The sequence below is a fragment of the Athene cunicularia genome (assembly GCF_003259725.1).
Source record: "Athene cunicularia isolate RWA chromosome 9 unlocalized genomic scaffold, athCun1 chr9_part2, whole genome shotgun sequence".
NCBI classification, from domain to species: domain Eukaryota; kingdom Metazoa; phylum Chordata; class Aves; order Strigiformes; family Strigidae; genus Athene; species Athene cunicularia.
Window position 1 is genome coordinate 2,174,145 of NW_020799111.1, and position 20,709 is coordinate 2,194,853.

The 20,709-nt window shown below is 39.5% G+C and overlaps 1 protein-coding gene across 3 annotated transcripts in view; it reads right to left on the reverse strand.

Moving 5' to 3' along the window:
• The window catches only part of MAP3K13 (mitogen-activated protein kinase kinase kinase 13), a 69,109-nt gene that overhangs the window by 27,527 nt on the left and 20,873 nt on the right, over nt 1-20,709 (reverse strand). Inside the window, exon 3 of one of the 3 annotated variants that reach the window (XM_026855501.1) lies at nt 10,632-10,665. The exons of 1 other annotated variant lie outside the window; for it this stretch is intronic. The gene's annotated coding sequence lies outside the window, so the exon portion shown is untranslated. Of the gene's footprint in view, nt 1-10,631; nt 10,980-20,709 lie in introns of those variants that run through there. One more of the 3 variants, XM_026855502.1, reaches the window with a different exon arrangement.

Here is a 20,709-nt window from a genome sequence, read left to right on the forward strand (position 1 = left end):
GCTAATAGCTACTAGACCACCCTGACCCCCAGTTCAATTCTACTCTGGTACTCTTTGCCCTGGAGACACCTGCAGCCTCCCACCACAATCAGGGCTCAATACAGCAGACAGTGCGAGTGTACACAGAGAATCCCTTTTTTTGATCTCAATAAAAGGTGAAGTTCTGGCAAGTTGCATGCATTTTCTGTGCTGTATAGTAGGCTGACAACAGAATCACAGGCCTATTGGCTGCAAAGGACCCCAGGAAGTTAATCAGGTCCAGCTTCCCTCCTACCTGGAAGGCTATCGCAACACACCTTGGCCGTGACTACGACCACCCAGCCAAGAACAAACCCCAGATTCAGGAATATCAGGTCTGTCTTAGCAGATCAAATTGCCTTCTCCAAGACTTAGATATTTCAAATTTTAAAAGCCTTAAAGCACAGTGCCCTGCCATCTTACATGCTTCATAGGGAGAGGAGGCATGCAAAAGTTATAAAATTATTTTCAAACTGGCATGATACAGCCTTATTTAGGTACTTACATAAGCAGCCTGATTTTTCAGAGGTATAGTGAACTCATTGTTTTGAAAGCATGAGAAGGCAGCATTTATTTTAAAGCAATTTCATATCAAGCCAATTTGAAGTGGTCCAGATACATTGGTGGGGGGTAGAAGGCAGTTTCTTGCCACAATGCATCAATGCTGACTTGTTGGGGAAATGAATTTTTTAAATTATATTACAGTAAAATCTGAAATGTGCAACCTCTTGCCTTAGCAAAATTTGATTTAACACAAATTAGGTTGTCTCCGACCTTGCCATTTCTTCAAACAAGGGATGCAGAGCATTTTTCAAGCTTTATCATCACGCTTCCCCTACTCTTTTGGTCAGAGTACCAAAGATACAGCTGAGATTGTTCATGTTGAACTCTTCCCAGTAAAATAAATGTTAAGTTTCATTCAATGCAAACAAAGACATTTTCTGGAAAATTTAAAGTTACATTATATATAGACTATTTGCCATTTGGGATGTTATGATCTATATGTGCCTCCTTAACTTTTCCAATGAAGAGCATAGTCAAGCAGTGTTCTGTTTCTATCTTAGTGATACTTCTGCTGTAGCAGTCTTCAAGTCAAAAGCTGAAAGCTCTGTGTGTGTAGGAGGACTGTGTGCATATTTAAGATACTCAGATTTCATGAAGTGCTGCTGCAGAAGTAGACTTCAAGGCAGACCCTCTGATATGAACTATTTTGATGAGTTCACGCACTCTGAAGCTAACAGATTTCAAATCTATAAGGAAATTTGAGGCACGGTGTAATCTTGCATGATCACAACTGCTTGTAATGATTCCATTTCCAGGAAAAATCCCACCATGCCCAGATAAAAAGAACACAAAGTGCACTTCTTCCAGGAAGAGTGAAACTGCACCTCAACACATCAGACAGTCTGAACTGCAGTTTAAAACTATTAGAAAACAGTTTACCTGAACCAGCACCAGCCAGAGCAGGTGAATCAGTTACCACAAGGCATGTTCTCATTTTGCCTGATACTGTGCATGCTCCTGGAAACATCTGCCCTAGGTAAGTGTCCTCATGCACACACAGAGCAAACAAATCACACAGCTGCCTACAGAAGCCCAATATTTATGAGTGTGTCAAAGCAATGATCAGGTTTGAAGACATGGCAGAGTTAAACAAATGCCTGGCACAGACCATAAGGGAAGTTTCTCCTTTGAAGAGCTGTGCTAAAAATAGAGTAGCAAATCACAATTCCAGATACAGCACCCAAACAAAATGTTAATATGCTGTAAAGGTTGCATAAGTACAAAGCGGTCACCACTCAGTTTCCTAACAGCACAGATGCCTGGTAATAGTAAGTTAGTTTCCTTGAAGCACTATTGTCTGTATTACCCAGTCAAGCATATTCTATGCTTCTACTTCCAATATACAAAGGAAATAAAAGCAACTATGTGATCTGTGCTTAAGGGATGAAAAAGAGCAGCTGGCAGAAACTAGCCAGTGGATACATAGCAAATATCAGGGACAGAAGAGATTCCTGTGCATACCACTACTCACATTCAATCCCTCGAGTTCCTTTGCTTTTTCCCGGTGCTCACTGTGATTTCCTTCTGGCTACACTAGGTACACCAAGGTAACTACACCGTTCTGTGTAATAATGTCCTGGCTTGGGATAATATTTTAAAATGATCTAGAATCTCATAAAAATGCAAAAAGCATGCTTATAAAGTACAGTTATCTTGGTACACATATCTTGCAGCTGAGTTCTCCTGCCCCTTGTGATTATCTCTCAATTTCTACACTGAATTTTTACAACAGGTTGATACACCGTCCTCTCCCATCTCTTGACCTTCCACGCTGTACAACTTCAGCACAGGAAAGCACTGCGAGTTGATGAGTTGGCAAGTACCAGAGCCATGGCTGTCACTTCTGGTCTTTGGATTTTGAAAATCACGCGATTTTATTACAAAGAATTCCAACAAACTTTTTTTCTTCCTGGTCTCCTGGTGAGGAAAATGCTGTATGAGTAAATCAGACATTTCTCTTATGATGCACTTTTATGGTTTGACATTACTTGGAATATATGCTTGTGTTTTGCATAGTTGTTTTGAATAGAAATTATGATAGAAGATTTATTAATAGAGAATAAGTTACACATCATCAAAATGTAATTTATTTGTTTTCAGGTTTTTTGTCTGGGGTTGATTTTTTTTAAGTGACATTATTCAAAGGAAGGAATTGCAAACAAACATATCCTGAAGTTTCGCCCAGAATTGCTCTGTCTTTCTTAACTTTCTCCAGGTGGAGAGAATAGGGAAAAAAAAAAAAAGAAAGCAGCTCTATTTTGTCCAGTTATTGAAAAAGAAACTACAATGTTAAGCTAACCATTTTAACTCGGTACAGTCTAGTCCACGTTATGGGCAAATCTTTAAGCTAACTATGGAGTAGCCCCAGGCAAAAACTTGGGGATTTTTTAAGCAATCAATCTCTTTCTCGAGACACACTGCTCCTTCAAGGAAGCATGTTTCATCCACATCACAACATACATCCCCTCTCACATCTGCATGAATGCTCAGCCACAATCCAGACTTATTTTTAAATATTAAAATTATGACATTGTCAAAACATAATTAATTTCTAATAAAACAGTTGAAAATTCTTCATCTGATGTACTTGAGATTTTCTGTCACTGCAACAGCTGTGAATACATTTATGCATGTACCCTGTCCTGGTTTTGGCTGGGATAGAGTTAATTTTCTTCCTAGTAGCTGGTACAGTGCTTTGCTTTGGATTTAATATGAGAATATTGTTGATACACACTGATGTGTTAGTTGTTGCTAAGTAGCAATTACCCTAAGTCAAGGATTTTTCAGTTTCCTATGTTCTGTAGTAGGTGGGTGCACAAGAAGCTGTGATGGAGCATGGCCAGGACAGCTGACCCAAACTAGGCAAAGAGCTATTCCATACCATAGGACGTTATGGCCACTATATGAACAGAGTTGGCCAGGAGGAGCTGATCACTGCTCCGGCATTGGCCAGCAGGTGGTGAGCAACCACACTATGCATCACTCGTCTTTTCTTGGGTTTTATTTTTTTCTTTCTCTTCTTGCTATATTTATTTTCATTACTATTATTATTATCATCATATTTTATTTGGGTCATTAAGCTGTTCTCATCTCAACCCATGAGTTTTTTCTTTCAATTCTCATCCACATCTCTCTGAACGGGAGAGGAGTGAGTGAGCAGCTGTGTGGTGCTCAGCTGCTAACTGGGGTTAAACCATGACAACCCTGACTTACTCTACAAGAAAACAGGAGACTTATCTGGGAAAACTGAAGTGTTGTAACACTGGCTTTTTTGTGCTTTACACTGTTCTTTCTGGTTGTCATATCAACACTACACTACTTCTGTACCTCATGAAGAATACTGACAGGAATATATACTCTTAATTCCTTTCTCCGGTAAATATTTGGATGCCACCTCAACATAAAACAACTTTTGCAGATATACCATAATCATCACCTGAGCTATGTGGCAGCAATTGCTGAGGGTTCACAACTATTATGATCATTCCAAAATGTTAACAGAATATTTTAACATAACCATGGGCATTAAGACCACAGATATGCAATTATGCTGTGTGCAGCTATGTCCATATTATCCCAACAGAAGTTTAAACTCATGTGTCTGCTGATTTAAGTTAGCCTTTATTCAATATATTCACTCTACCCTAAAACAGGGATGTGTCATTTTTGGCAAAAGTGATTTTACAGTTGTAATGTGCTTTTGTCTGCTGCTGTATCAGTGAGAAAGAGAACTCTGTCTAGCTTTCTGGTCTGAACCCTTTCTGACCATGACAAAAATAGTATGATGTACCAGCCAAGAAATATTCATAATGGCTGAATTCAAGCTCTGTGCACAAAGCCAGCTGGAGGTTTGCTATGCACCTTATATATTCCAACTAAGCCTGTCAAGAGTAGACTAAGTGGCACTTAGACTACAGCATAAGAAGAAACCATACCACACCGAAATGACAGGTTTATCTATCCCCATTTCCTGCCTCCAAAACCCAGGAGAAGAATCTGCAGTTAGCAAAACCTTCCCAGTGCAGTGCCACCCTGTTCCCCATGATCTGCAGCTCACTGTGATTTTATGAACTATCTCATCATCCACTTCAACACCATTTTTCAAGTCTGAAAATTCCTGCTCTACCTTCTCATTCACCGTGTGAAAGCTGCTCTGTATCTTTGATCACCTCACTACACCTTCTCCATTTCCTATATTTCAAAATTAGAGTTGGGGGAGTAAGAACACAGACAGAATCCCCAATGTGGGCACACCACAGAAATGTATAATGGCATAATGATCTTTTTTGTTCTTTACTGCTTTCCTAACTATTCCTCTAATGTCTAAGCATTCTTCAGGATGCCAACTAACTTCCATGGCTCTCTTACAACCTTAAGATCTCATTATTGAGCAGCAAAGCCTAGGTCAGAGCCTAATTCCTACATACAGGATGTTAAGATTACATTATATTTAATCAACACTAAATTTGACTGACATTCTATCATTCAAGTTCGCAAAAGCCTTTCAGTACTCTCTGTAACTGGCTTACGTGTTTGTTATCCTGAACATCTTCTGTAGTCTCATAGCCTAAATGTTCTTGCTTCAAATTATTCCTAAATTATCTAGATAAGGAAAGAAAAGATGGAAAGAGTATGTGTAGTGAAATTTCCAAAGCAGAGCCCTATGACATCTCCTTTTAGAGAAAAATGTTTCCACATTACTGCTTTTATTTCATAAAATTTAACCAATCATTTGTTTATGAGACAGGCATCCCTGTTATTTTATAGGTGATTAGTTTCTTTAAAAGGCTCTGGTAAGTATTATTGACAAAATCCCAACAGATTGTATCAACCAGATCCCTTTTTCTGACATGCTCTTGACTCCTCCAAAGAAATTTAATAGATTCCCAAGGCGTTACTTCACCTTAAGAGAACTGTGTTGACTCTTTTCCCCACATGGAACTTGTGCATCTGCACTAGCTCTCAGTATAGGAATGAGTTTCTACCTCCACAAACACTAGATAAAAATTTAACTAGGAACTCCTTCAACATAAGGTCACAAAATTGTGGGGGGTGGAGAAGTAGTGCTTGATTTGGAAAAAGAAATCAAACATCCACTTCTTTTTTTGGCACGAGGAACAAACAAATCCAAAAAAAGAAAAAAAATCATCTTTGTGAACAAGGGAGACAAAGAGCCAATCCACCCTCCCTTTTATTGAGGGAGACCTCTTCAGCTGATTTCAATGGAAGCAAGATTGATTCCTGTTTCACCTGCTAGCCAGCTTTGCAAAGCAGTTTGTGAAATAAGCAGCTTACATAACTGCATATTTTCAGCACTACATACATAAATGCTTCCTCTATCCTGTATAAGGTATTTTTGGATCTGCTAAAATGCTACTGTGTTCTTACAGGGTTTTGCATTCTTCTGCTCAGAAATTGCATAATCTGATGCCATAGGAAACAAGTGATGTTGCATAATGATTCTTAGATTCACTGCAGGATTTTGATACTACACGTTTCTGTTGCAAAGCAGCCGTTCCCTGAACTGTGTTTCTGAACCGAGATCCTCAGTTTTTGAAGAAAGGATAATCTATCAGCCACCTGCCTTTGGGGGTAGGGGGTGGTAACAAACCAAACACCACCTTGCTACAAGAATTTCACTTCACAAAAATCGGTTTAACTTTGTACACCCATTTGCTGCTTCTGTTTTCCCTCACTCTAGTTGTTTGCGTATCTTGAGCTATGTGCATACATTAAACACCAGAATTTTCATATACAATGTTCTGACCTCTAACTGACCACTGATACCCTCTATCACAGGCTCATCAATACTATTGTAAAACATTTAGCTGGTATAAAAGACAGACTAAATGCTGATTAGCCTTTTATACTACTGAATTACTATTGGAATCTGTCTTAGATCAAAATTTAGAAATGACCTTAAGTTACACTCTTCTCTTTCATCCTTCCAGCTGTCTTCATAATATTTATGAAACAACTTTTAAAATCCTATCACAGACTTCAGGCTCTGCTCTACTCCATTTCTCTCTTCATCCTTCAGAATTGTGAACTTTTTTCTTACCTCATTAAAGATCAATGTTATATTACTAAATAACAATAACAGATTAAAGGATTTAAATTCAAATATTTTACAACTACAAAACCCAGGAAAGTCTCAAAGTTAAGTTCACAGATGCCGTACAGCCTCTTTGACTTTGCCACATGAAGCCTTTAAAATGTTGGAACGTCCAGTACTATCAACAAACAGTATCTTGTAATTTTCCCCAATTACAGAACTGAATCATCATATTTTCCTCCAAGGAGTAGCATTAATTAATGTTTGAAAGATCTTTGAGGATGAAGATCAATATCAAAGTGTTATTTTCAGGAATCCAATGAATGAATCAAACTCTCAACTTTAATTCATGTGAGGCATCAGACTGGTCTCAGGTAAATTTACTCACACGCTTGTGCTTATTTTTGTAGTAGATATGAATAATTCAATATTTGCAAAGCACATTTGACATGTAAAAGCTATACACACAAACTACTCAGCACTAACAGCTTACATGTTTCATACCTACTATTAAAGTAACTAAACAACTGTTCACAAAAGCACATAAATTACTGGCGTACGCACAATGCTTTGGCCTCTATCAACACTACACTATGCACCAGTGTGCACCTGATAGGAAGGGGACACTTAAAATCCTGCTGGCAGATCTCTCAGATGAGAAATAACGGTAGTACTAAGTTGTATTTAGCAAGTACCATACACGAGCAAAGAGGATTACTCCTCGATAAAGAAGCAAGCACAATGACTTGCTCATGAGCCTCTATTAAGCCTGTATTACTGACACAGCATAAGGGGTTAGAGCAACATCCAAGAGGTGTGATCCTATTCTTAGGGTGCTAGAGCTTTACATGATGGTAACACGATCAAGACAGCGCACACAACACACAGTCACGGACTTAAGAACCACAGAGGAGCCTCCTGAGGCCTGACTTGACATGTGCCACCTAACACCCTGCAGAGACCTTCCAAAGCAGCACTCAGCTCCCTGGTTCATCTCTACTACATCACTTTTTGGCTACAGTCGATAAACCAACATTTACAAATCTCCTGAGGCACATAAGAATGGTGAAGTTAGATTTGCTGTGTTTCAGCAGAGAAGTCACAGCTGTACAGCTGCATTACTGATTTTGGTGTCCTCCAGAAGGTAACAGAAGGTTGGCGGCAGGAAAGGACAAACATCCTAGGAATGAAGAAAATGTCCACACAGAGAGACCTCCATTCCTCAAGCCCACTATGCTGGAAAAACTCCAGCCTCCCACCCACACCCTGCCAGGACTTTCTCCTTCCTTCCCTTACAGCACCTCTCACACTGAGCTAGTGACTGCTCCAGAAGAAACAGCACAAACAACTACAGGTTCACCAGAGGATTATAAAACCCAGGTACTTTACACAGAAAAAACTATTCTTTACCCTGGCCTACACCCAACTGTTGTTAATGGCTTTGAACCCACTCCAACAACTGACTTTACAGTTGAAGTTGTAAACAGGGAAAGAGGACAGAGGTCAAAATGCATGTTGAGTATTTATAGGGGTGGCAGTAAGTAAGTACCACAGTGTTTCTGCTCCCAGCCCACCTCAGTATTTCTGCTACAGATGCCAACTTCATATCACACAATCCAAAGCGCTATGTGTTTTAGGTGAAATATTTACTCCCCTCTCCACAAGACATGAGAGTGATTTGCTGTAATGTCACAAAAACAGCAGCCTACAAAAGCCTAAGTCCCTGCATAGGACATATTTTCCAAAGAGGGATGAAAAATAAATTTTAGAAAGTCCCATAAGCTGGCCAGGGCTTGCTGAAGTGCCAAACTCCTGAGAGCTTCAGCCTCTTCTGAGGCTGCAAAGGTAACATTTGCCTCAATTGACTCATTTTGATTCAGTTATGGCTGAGAAATGCACTGAAAGTTGTAAAAGCTGTAAGTCTGCTGCTGTCTTCCTCCAAAGTCATCTTGGATGAGAGCTTGGCTAAAATGCTCTATGCACAGCAAGGTTCAGGCACCTTCCTCTGCTTACCCTGGCCCCAAGGACCAGAGCTGAGGAGGAACCCGCACTGATTTTAAATCTGTTCACACGATCAATGACAGGCTTCTTTTATTTTTATATATAAAAGCTTTATTTTAAAATTCTGCCATTTTGAGAAGTCCTACTATTTGAAATCCACTCCACACATCTCAGCTGCAGAAAGCCTGGAATGGGTACCAGATATGAACAACTCCAGTCTAATCAGTCACCATCTCATATTTGCTGTAAAAAAAAAAAAAGAGGAAATACTGTAAAACCTTTCTTATCCTGCCACTGCTTAGAAAAGAACTGTATTTTAATAACTACTAATTGTGAAACGGCTTCCCTATGAAGAGGTTTTCAAATAAATCATTACTCAATTTTCTGATCCACTGGAGATAAGCCACTTACCAAACCTTTACAATAGGAGACAAAAGAGGAAGGTTAAAAATTGCAACCAGAAAAAAAAAAACAAACAACAACAACAAAAAAAACAGTTTTAAACAGAAGTTCACACACAGCTGAGAAGCAGTAAGAGTCCCTACCATATATCTGTGATAGAAGTTATTTGCTAATTCCAGTCACAGGGATCAAAATGAATGCCAGCTATAAATTTAACTATCAGACAGCAGGGGACAAAGAGAAATCTGAATGATAGGACCATTCTAAATCAAAAAATCAGACTGGAGGCCCAAAATACAGGAAACAAAACTGTCGTTAAAGCAAAACAAACAAAAAACCTCACTATATCAAAATCATGATTTATTTGTTTTTCACAGCCAAAGGCTGTTACAGAAACAGAGGTTCAAAGGATTCTCTCTCTAGAAACAAAAACCTACATTCATTTGGGGACACAACAAAAAACTTTTAAACCAATGACAACTTTAACCTCTGCATTTAAGATATCCCAAGATGTCTGTGGCTACACACATAGCATTTACTGTGAAAAGTGCCCACATTTGGGTGTCAGACCAGCTGAACCTCTCTCTCATTTCACTCATCCATTTGTTTTTTATTTCAAATGTTTTCATCTTTTCTCCCTCAAAATTATCAATCAAAATATGTTCCTTCAGTTTCTTCTGTTGAACAGACTGCCTACTGATAAAATCAGTATATCCAAACACGTGGGCCTGATGTCATCTTTCTCCAGATCAACTTAAAATACCCAATTTTTTCATTTACTTGAGAGACATGTGGTTCGATATGATTAAGCTATTGCAGTACCTAAACCACCCCCCCAAAACAAAAATAAAGAGCAGCTCCACTCATTTCATTGGGAGAAAACATGACATCATGCCCCATTCAGGTAAGCAAGAATATGACAAATCTTGCCCCAGTGAACAGTATCATTAGCTGCAATGGTACTCCCAGCTTCCTCATTTATTATGAAAATGAGGGGTAAAATTCATGTGTTCAGCACAACAGAGACAGTTCAACCTGCTATTTTCAATATAAAGGAACAAATTCCTACCCAGCTGATAGAAAGAAAAGCACATCTCTTCTTCATCTCAAAAATAAAATTAAATTATTACTGTAACACAACAGAAGAATTGTTTGATTATTCCACAAGGAAAAAAAAATCACAATTGCCTAGAAGGCAAAACAATACCATTCTGCTTCTTTATACTATCTCTAGTAAATCTTATGTCATTCCCTGTATATTCCATATATATCTATTCTCCATTGCCATTCCCTTCCCCTTTAAAAGGGGGGCACAAGAAGATAACGTGCAAAATTGCAACTGAAAAATGTCTAGCACACCGATAAGCAAAAGGACAGGCCAGCTATCAGATTTATATGCAGTGATGGATAAATTAAGGTTTCACATTTCTTCTTCCCTTCTCTCAGCATCATTTTTTCAGCCCTTTCACATCACAAATGCAACATCCATCTGTCCTTCTGGAATAAATGGCGAAAGGGTAGCACTGACCATTAAACACACACACACAAACACACACGCTTCAAAAAAAGACATTTTCATCTCAATACTTACAAGGATTAAGATTTCCTATGTGATGCTCCATTTTCTTGTTTTAAAAAGATGGAAGGCACAAAAAAAAAAAAAAGGAAGTGTTACAAAATAAAAGGAAATTCCACCCACACAATCCTGCAGCCTGCTGCAAAGAAGCACAGAAGCGTGCTGACGTCACAGATTCATGAATGGATGTAAATCGGGCTGTTTCGAGATTCGGCGGTGCTGGCTGGGGCTGCGCACCGCGAGAGGGAGAGGGGAGCAGGGGGGCAGCCAATCCACGCAGGCACCGCCGGCCGCCTTCTGCCAGCAAAAATCTGGGCACCGAGCAGCCTGAGCCCACCGCCAAGCCGCCCCGAAGGGCTGGGAGAGCTGCGCGCCTCTGTGCTACGTATGCACGGCGGCGAGAGGACGCTAAAAACAATTTGTTCATAACTGAAGTGAAGCTGTTGGGTAAAATGGCATCACTGCTGCCATTCCGCAGAGAGGACCGGGCGAGGACATCCTCTAATGCCTTCAAGTCATCGCTCCGGCGAGTTTCTGCCACTCCATACAGCTTGGATAACAACAGCATATCAAATAACTGCCATCTGTTATAGGAATCAAATGTATTGAGTAATCAGAAAAGGAGTTTATCATCTCTCTGGCTTCTTTCAGGATTACAAACCCTGGGTATTATTATTAAAATAACTAAATATAAGCATGTACTGGAAGGAAGCTGCAGGGAGAACAATAGCAGGCTTGTATTTGATTAGTGATGCAAAAAGCACCAACAAAATAAAAATAGGAGCACTAACAAAATCACGCATTCAGCTCTCAAACATTCCCAACAGCAGACAGACAAGCTCACAACGTCAGAAGCATTCAGAAACAAAAACTGGAGCACACACAGTTTCACACTTGCGGCTACGTAACAAACATTGGGCACAACATCCGTGTATCACAGCCTACCAGCCATTTTCATTTCGAATTCCATGCCAATTAATATACTTAAGTCTGCATACTAGATTCAAGGGCACAGGCTGTCATTTCTGTTGCCCAAATAGATAGCAATGTTCTGGTGAGCGCACGCAAGAGTGGATATGATTAACTTGGATCTAGACAGTGGAAGAGCATAAGTTTTGCCTTATTTTTGTATCTTTGAAATATGAGGGAAGGAGTGATGAGCATAACCAGGAGTTAAGGTCAAGGTCTGAAGAAAAACCTAGGCTGTAAGCTCTGCAATTACACCATCTCAGGGTTTACCAGAATTCATCAATTTGGTCTCTAAAACTTCTAAACAATTTGTGGCCTCCAAATTAAGAGACAATTTCCATATTTTCACTACCCCTTTTCCTAGAAGCAGGAAGCAATTATGCCAAAATAAGATGTTCCAAAACTTACTCTGGTGGAGCACACCTTAAGAGAATGTCTGAGAGAATCCCACCTTTCCTTATGGAAACTGGGTAACATCCCAAAATAAACCAGGACGGGATGTAACAACAATGCAGATCTGGGTTAAGAAACGAAGAATTTTGGGTTACTTGATATCGTGTGAGCCAGCACCTCTGCAACTAGTTTGTGTGGAGGGAGAAGGGCTAATACAGCCACACCTACAGAGACAATACTTACCCAAAAATGTAGTTATATGAGGGGATAGGTAGGTTTTGGCATATATTAAGACAGTAGATAATTTTTGGATGCATCTTTGACATAGAGCAAGGAACAAGACAGCCAGGGCAGTATATCTAGTTCTTCCCTCCTCCAGTTCTGTTTATGCCCAAGACACTGTTTGGGAGTCACTGGACTTCTACATCTGCTTCTCATCACATCTTTGTTTCTTAATGGTACCATAGCGTATTATTAGATACTATGACTCCACCAAAGAGTTGCAATGTATTAGTATGCTCTGAATTCAACAGCAGCCACAGTAAGTTGAGCTTTAATTTTGGACTTCAGTTTTTGAACTGAGCTTTATAAAGCTGGCCAGAGAAAATTAAAATGAATGCAAATTTCTTGTTACCTACTTTCAAGATCAAAGAAAGCATAAGTTAACTTTTGCTGAAGAAATATATATTCTTTAAGGGCTAAAAGTCATAAAACACAAAGCAAGAGATTTCTATTCAGACAACACCACCGCTGCAGATTAAGCACTACCATACACAAGAATCAGAAGTGAAGGTACTGTGAGAGTCACCTCATCTTCAAAAGGATCATTTGTGTCACAATTTCAAACCCCAGTTGCCTCAGGTTACTTAGGTGTTACCTGCTCCAACTTCCTGCCTTCCCTTTCCCTTCAGAGCCCAACACTCTGCTTTACAGCCTACATCACCACCATGATAGAAAACCAAGAGCTTCCAGACTTCCCTGGCATTTTCAAAACAGAAATAAAAATGGTAATTTACTCTCTTACCCTAAAGCAAAAAGAAATAAATTCAGGAACTAGAAGGGGGAGCACAGTACCACATGCAAGAAGTGGAAGGAGAAATATTGCTATAGAACAAGAAATGTCAGAATAAAAATAGAAAGGAAAATAATTTTCAGAGGTTACCAAGGGTTAATTGCAATGACATTTAAAAAAAATACACAGCAGGGAAAATAAGTGGGAACAAAACCCCAAAAAGACTCCAGTAGAGAAAAAGAGTTTGCACATACAAGTTAAGCTTTTTCTTCTCCATGGTGATTTGATTCAGTGTACCAACATTCAATTTCATCTATGTCTCAACAGCTCAGGCAAAAATTTTCAAACACAAAGGTCCTGAATTTAATGCAAGATAACTACCTTAACTCATTATGTAAAAGAAAAAACAATAATTGGCCTAAAATTAATGGCTGTTACAAGATTATGTTGGTAGCCAAAGAACAACATTAGAAACCAAGATGGTTACATATTTTAATTGTACACATTTCATAGCTCTTTTGATGCATCAGTGGTGAGTAACAAAGTTGATCAGTGTTAGAAAGAGAAATTATTTTCTTCCTCATTCACTGGTGAAAGTAGTGAATGCTGTGAAGTATCAGATGCCCAAAGACTATTCTACAAGTAAGTCTAGCTCAGTATTAATGTGAAAATAGAATTTGAAAAACATAGTAAGTACAAGGGTAAAATATTAAAAAAACCCCAAAGCTCATAAAGGAACCATACAATTGCTAGTGAAGACTTCACAGATAGCAGGATCTCTGAAAGGATATATGAGTACCTAAATAACTAGACCCCTAGGAGACATATCAGGCAAAACTGGTGGTAATGAGTGCAAAAAGGAAACCTAGAAGTATTTAAAAAAATCCGTTCACCATATTTGAAAAAGACAAGATAATTAAGTACTTTCAAGCCAATTAGTAACTAATAGGAACGTTATACAGCATCTGCTAGGCATAACATTTCAAGTTGGCACATCTCATCAGTTTGAGCCCAGTCCTAAAATAATCATTTAACAAGTTATCCAATCCTGTGACCTTCAAATTTAATAAATTGGAAAACTACTAAAATTGCAGAAGACTGAGAATAACAATATTATGCCAATATTCAAAAATAGCATACGTTTGCTATTTATAGGCATTGGTAACTTGGTGCTGGTCTTGGACAAAAATCCTAACACAACCCTTGATTGGAAAGGATGGTTCTACAGCATCGGACCAAAGGCCCATTCAGCCCAGTGTCCTGACTCTGACAGTGGACAGTAACAGACACACAGGGAAGCAGAAAATCAAAGCAAATGCCTAATACTTCTTACGGCAATATTCCACATTAAAAAGCAGAAAACTAGAAAAGAGATGGAAGTGACTCAAAGGCTATTTCATAATTATACATCAATGGGGCTGTTTATAAATCTACTCGGTACACAATTGGAGGTATAAGAGGGGCTCCACTGTGAAAACTTTCTACCTAGATGAGTAAATACGTGAAGTGAAACTGCAAATGATTTTCTAACAGGAGAAAACCTAGGTAAGTATTTGCATAGATAAGATGGCTAGAGGGACATTTTATTGTCAAATTCTAAAATCTGTGAAATCTTTGATCCACTCTTGTGTAGGCAAACATTCCTCTTCCAAATGTCCTCATCTTCAGCAGTAGGGTGGGTGACAGGAAGGAAGGAAGGAAGCAAGCAAAAAACCCATACTTAAACCACCAGATCTTCAGGCATTTAACCAGAATCTCCCCAGATCTGAGACTCTGAGAAGTTCTCCCTGCAAAGGCAGGTGAACAGGACTGCAATTTGACAGGACCAGCACCAAAAGCTAGGAGCAGAGAAGTGTGACCAAAGGGAAAAAAGTCACTCAAAGAGAAAAAGCCCAGAAGTGGGACACGTGCAATTCCATGACAACAGGTGAGCTGCAGTTTGAGTCAGGGCCCTAATTACAAGCCCTGTTTTGAAAGGGAGTCTGTTTACAGCAGGACAGCCACAGTGATTTCAGGTCCAGTTCCTGCCCCTCTGCTCTTGTGGCAACTGCTGAGCCACCACAACCCAGAGCCTGTACCTGGAAGATGAGCCCCACACCAGTTGAAGGGTTGCCTCTTGGGCAGGATAAAGCTATAGGGTGTACACTTGGGTGAACAAGCTGCTGCTACACAGGCAATAGGGCTATCCTTGGAACAAGGCTCAGACCCTCTCAGATGAGAAACATCAGAGCTGCCTCTGCTCACAAAACAGCAGCATTAGGGAGCCACACTGAGATGTTTAGGTCTGTTTAAAAATGAAAGCAGAGAACTGGAGAGGGCTACAAATTCAGATACATAATACCCTGAGAGAAAGCTACCATATTGTTAAATACCTACCCAAAACCTATTCAAACAAACTCACAGACATTTGTACCACCACAGTAGTCTTCAAATGAAAGTGCTACCAACTTTGGTAACAAAGTGAGGCTTCTTACAGCAAAACCATCTTACATCCAGTTGATTTTTTTACTGAGTGTGCTCTGCAAGATATGATGGGTAGTACCTAAGACTATATGATGACTTTCTTTAACCTTGTATTACCTTCAAACAACACTCCAGGAACTTTAAAAAAAAAAAAAAAAAGACACTAAAGGCACTAAAAGACAATGACAAGACAAAATGCATTGTCTTCCTTTGTTTAAGGCTGAGGCTGGTATGGATTCTTTTTCAAGGAGTTTCTATGTGGTTTTCCCAGCAAGTCTACTCTTTCTAGATGATCCTGCCTTTTAGGTTCTTCATCATGATAAAAGTCTGTGAAGTTTTAGAAGAAAGCATGCTACTACAACATTAGGAACATACACTGATGAGGCTGGGGAAGTTCAAAAGACTATGTCTGCAGATTTTTGTCTTCCTGAAGGAAGACAGTCCAGTTCCTCAGACATAAGGAAAAGCTCTGGAACTCCATCAGGAAAGAAAACATTGCTACATAAGAGACATTAGAGCCCACTTCCTTGCTGCTAAAAAGGCAGTTAATGCAGCAAGTGAACAGTCTTCCCAGATTTACCGTTGTCATGGCCAGCTGGCAGAAAACACAGAGGAGACACGTGCAGTAGAACGTGCACATAGACACCACCCTTGTGTCTGGGGAAGCTGCTAGCTAAGGTCTTCCACCTTGGGGGAACTCTCTGCCACCTGAAACTACATGGACTCAGGCCACATCCTTTCCCTTAGTCAGGGGTATGTGAGGGCACTTACATTTATCTCTTTCCAAGCTGCCTATCTGTTTGTACAAAACCTGTAGGAATTTCATTATCTTAATACCTCCATCTCTAACATGTGGTTGAAATCAGACAATGGGTTTGCAAAATTAACAAGGAGAGGATGAACAAACAGGAAGTCAGCCTGAATACAGGTAAGTCAGGAGTAGAGTAATACAAGTGAAGATATGAAAATGTGCTTATTTGCTGGTTTTTTCCTCCGGAAATCATTTGCAGAAAGCCTGAGCAGAGGCCATGTGAGAAAAGCAGATGTATTTGTTCAGTGAAGCAGTCACAAAATAACATTCCTCCCAGAGAACATGTCAAAATGAAGTCTTCCATAACAATAATTAACTCTAATAGAATTGCCAGCAGTGGGATACTGCAAAAAGAAGTAAAAATAAGTACATGTAATTAGCAGTTATAAGGGACATTTTTAAAGCCAACTGAGCAACAGTCATCTTTCCTCTTGCAGGTTAGAAGCCTGCAAAAGAAGTGAGAGACCTGACAATGAAGCCTCAGTATTACTGCCATGTGGAAAGAAGAGTCCTGCTATTTATGTTATTCCCTCAAAAAGGCATATTCCCAGAAAAAGGCATGTATAAATGGGAAACTATTGCAGGGAGGAATTAATGTAACTGGAGAAGTGATTAAAAAAAATGCAGTACAATTCCTGAAGGACAAGTTTTGTTCAGAGGAAAAAAAATCACCTGCACAAATATAGAAACAACTGCTGAGCAGCTGTTCTGTAGATAAGGATTCGGGATAGAGAGGATCACAGACTGAGCACAAATTATAAATACCAAGTTGTCACAAACAAAGCAACTTTATCCACTGACAGAAGCACAAATTCCCAATCTACTCAGTTTTGACAAAGCCTCTGCTAAAGTCCTTTTTTGGGTCAGGCTTGTCAAGAAAGAGAGAAAGCATGCCAGAACTAAAAGAAAAGACAGCAAGATGAGCTGCAAGGGATGAGTGAGCTAACTCATTGAGGTTGCTCAGTCTGAACAGAGTAAAAAAGAGAAGCTAAGATTTCTTTTAAATATAGAAACAGTTTCTGCAAAGGAAGAGGAAAACTATTCCCCACATCTACGGTGAGTATAAAAAGTAACAGGCTCAAACTGCAACAAGAAAAATTTACTTAGGTCACTAGAAGAACCTTTCTAAATGGTAAACATAGTGAAGCACCAGCCTAAGGAAGTCATGTTGCCTCCTATATTAGAAGGTAAAGGAACAAAAAAATGTCTCACAAGGATTATCCAGTAATAGTGATGATGCTTTGATGCAAAGGGTCAAGAGGATCTTTTGGAACCTTTCAAGCCTCTCCTATGAAGATACTGAGGTACTGAAAGCTTTTGCAGCCAGACCAGAAGCTAAAAAATTAACTGATCTTTTGCAGTATGAGGTCTTGCCAAATTAAATCTTTCCATCCTCGCTACTGTTATACAACCTCTCTGAGGAATATTACTCATATTTCTACCAAAAACCAGTACAAAACTGCTGAAAGCCCATTAAAACAGCAGAATTCAAGCATTTGTAAGTCAGAGACAGCCAGAATAAGGCACTATATTTAGTACTCAGTTTTCTCTGTTGTACTGTGATAAAGTTCCTTCAAGAATAGTGGATCAGCCCTATGTAAATATTCTCAAGACAAATAAAACCTGCTCAGCATCTTCCTCCCAGACTAGCATCAGTCATGAAGCTATCAGTAGCTTTTGCTTCAGAGCTTACTGCTTTTTCTTTTCCTCTCTCCCAAGAGACGACTTCTGTTCCCCCGCTGCTAAATGCAGACCCTAGAAGAGTCCTCTTGATCTGAGGTATCACGACACAGAATTACTCACTTCATGAAGAGTTATGACAACACTTTAAATAGTTACAATCATGATTAACAGCTTTTAGGCCCAGAACATTTAGATTGAGAACATTAACCTTGTCAGCAGGGGTGATTTGGATCCTTGTTTTCAAGCACAATATTGGACAATGCAGTATGATGTAGAAGGCACCCCAAAGAAGGGCACTCTCAGGAGATGCATACCAAATACTTGCTTTCTGAATCAAGTCATAGAGCTGGCCTTAAGAGACAACCAAAAACTAAACAGCCTTCACCAAAAGGGCACATAAAAGTTAGTCAATGTCCTAATACTCCAACTCAATCAAACCATCAACTTTGTATTACACAAGATTTACCCATCCAGGGAAAATAAGCACCATGTTAGTAAATTCAAGTCATGACTAAAAGGAAAAGAATGATAGCCAAAAATATGCCATCTGAAGCATTAACCCTGGGACCTTCCACGACAACTCTTTCACAAGATAGCCCTCCATGAGCACAGTAAAAAAGGTGACTGCACTTCCTTTCAAACACAGAGATGTGAGCCTGCTCAAGCTCCACTTTCCCCTTTATAAGTAAGGAGAGGTTTACAGAAAGTGCTTGTATACTTTTCACAAAAGATATAATATACTGGAGGGAAAAAAAACATGACAGATGACAGGATTAGAAGCTTGCTGGTTCACTTGCTCTCCCATTACATGCCATCTACAAATGTCATAGTCCCCCTTATGAGCTGTACTTTCTATACTTAAGCCACCTCTATTACACTGCTGCTACATATATATAGCACTCCAATATAGTGTCTTGTCTATTAAATGAAAAAAAAAAGTAAATAAGAAGTAGCAATGTTGATGAAGCAACTGATAAATGGTCATTGATGAAGCAAGGACAGGGTAGTTCATGCAACTAACTGTTTTCATTGAGATGAAACCAGGTTCAAATCAAGGGAGAATTTAATTCTTCAGTAAAACACTTCACCTTAATTGTAACTCATAACGAGAGACAGCTAGAGTCTAAATATATGGATGCTCTGCCTTTACAGCACCCACCAGTCCTCATAGAACGGGTAAAAATTGACAGCTTTTATATTAAGCAATGAATCCCAAAATGTAGCTCCATCTCACATCTCCCTGCAATGCCACTCAGAGGCAGCTCAGGCACCTCCTAAAACTTACGTATCTGTAGCTTTCTCTGCATGAAGTATCTCCCTATGACAGAGATCATGCAAACTTAAAGAAAATGTATAGAACAAAATCACTTTCAGTCTCAACTGCAGCAAGTAAATGTTTTCTTGCATTATGCATATATCTATTCACTAACTGAAAACTTCACTTAATTTTTCAGTTAGAGAAACAAGAATAAGTGATTTTTCACCTAGCATCTATAAAGAAAACAAGAAATATTTTTTTTAAATTCCTCTAAACTTAATTCCCAAAAGATTATAATAGAAGTTTTATACAATTTTCTCCTTTTCAGTTCTTCATAGATACATGCATGTTTGGTAACATACATGCTTTACCATTTCATTTTTAATACATAAAATAGGTGCAGTTAAACTAGAAAACTGCATATATAATAGGTAATATATTCTTAGGAATAGCAATATCCAAAAGTATCATGCTAACATCGAAGGCAATATACGTTACAAAAAAATATTGCAGGCTCATACAGATGCATTAGAAGATTAGAGAATGATACAAAAAAAAGAAACTTCCTGCTATTTACATCACATTTCAGAAGTGATAACAGACCATAAAGACTCACTTTGAGGACAGAGGGGAAGAACAGTACACTTGAAGACCAAAAGCCATATTAAAGCTCCTAACCCTGTGTCCTAAATGGTCTCCCTATCATGTCCAAAACTGTTCTTATGTGGCTGGCCACTCCTCAGATAATGAAATTGTAATTAGTCAACAGGATCAGCCTGAGACTGGACTCCTTTTCAGTCAGAGCTCTTTGCCAAATACACGGAGACATTTGTCTCACAGAGCTGAAGCTCCCCGAAGAAAAAGCAAAGCTAAGTTTTCTTAGAATATGAACTAGAATGCTTTGAGTAAGGGAAATTAAGAGAGACCAGGTCAGCCAGACTAGAAATAGGAAGCGTTTATATACAACCCTCCCCGCCTGCTGTGCCTCGTTTCCAGGCTTCCGTTTAGCCCTCTATGTCCAAACTGCAGCAAACTCTGCCCAGTGCTGCCTGGTCCCTCGGGCAGTTTCTCACCACCTCTGAGGACCGACTGCTTCTCAGTGTAACTTTAGTCTCCCTTGCACAAGCTGCAGGCTCCTGGCTGCCTACTGCATCCCTCACTCCTTCCTCCTCCCCCTGCCCGGCTCAGCCTCCCAAAGCTTTTCTCCCTGAGCTGAACCCGGCTGCTCCCAGACAGCAGTCACCTCCTCCGTGATGCAGGCTCCGTCTTCTCAAAGACAAGCAGCACAACTGTGAACAGAAGTACAAAACAAACAAATGCTGTCTACCGCAGAAGTGCCAAGCTACTTTTTAATGAATCCCCCTTCGCTATAACAAAATGGGCTGTGAGCTTGCTAAAGCAAGTCCCTGATCATGGCTTATATTTCCCAAAGGGAAATATCAGAGGCAGGACACCAGAGATGCACAAGCTCTGCGCTACCCGTGGCAACAGACACCAGACACAG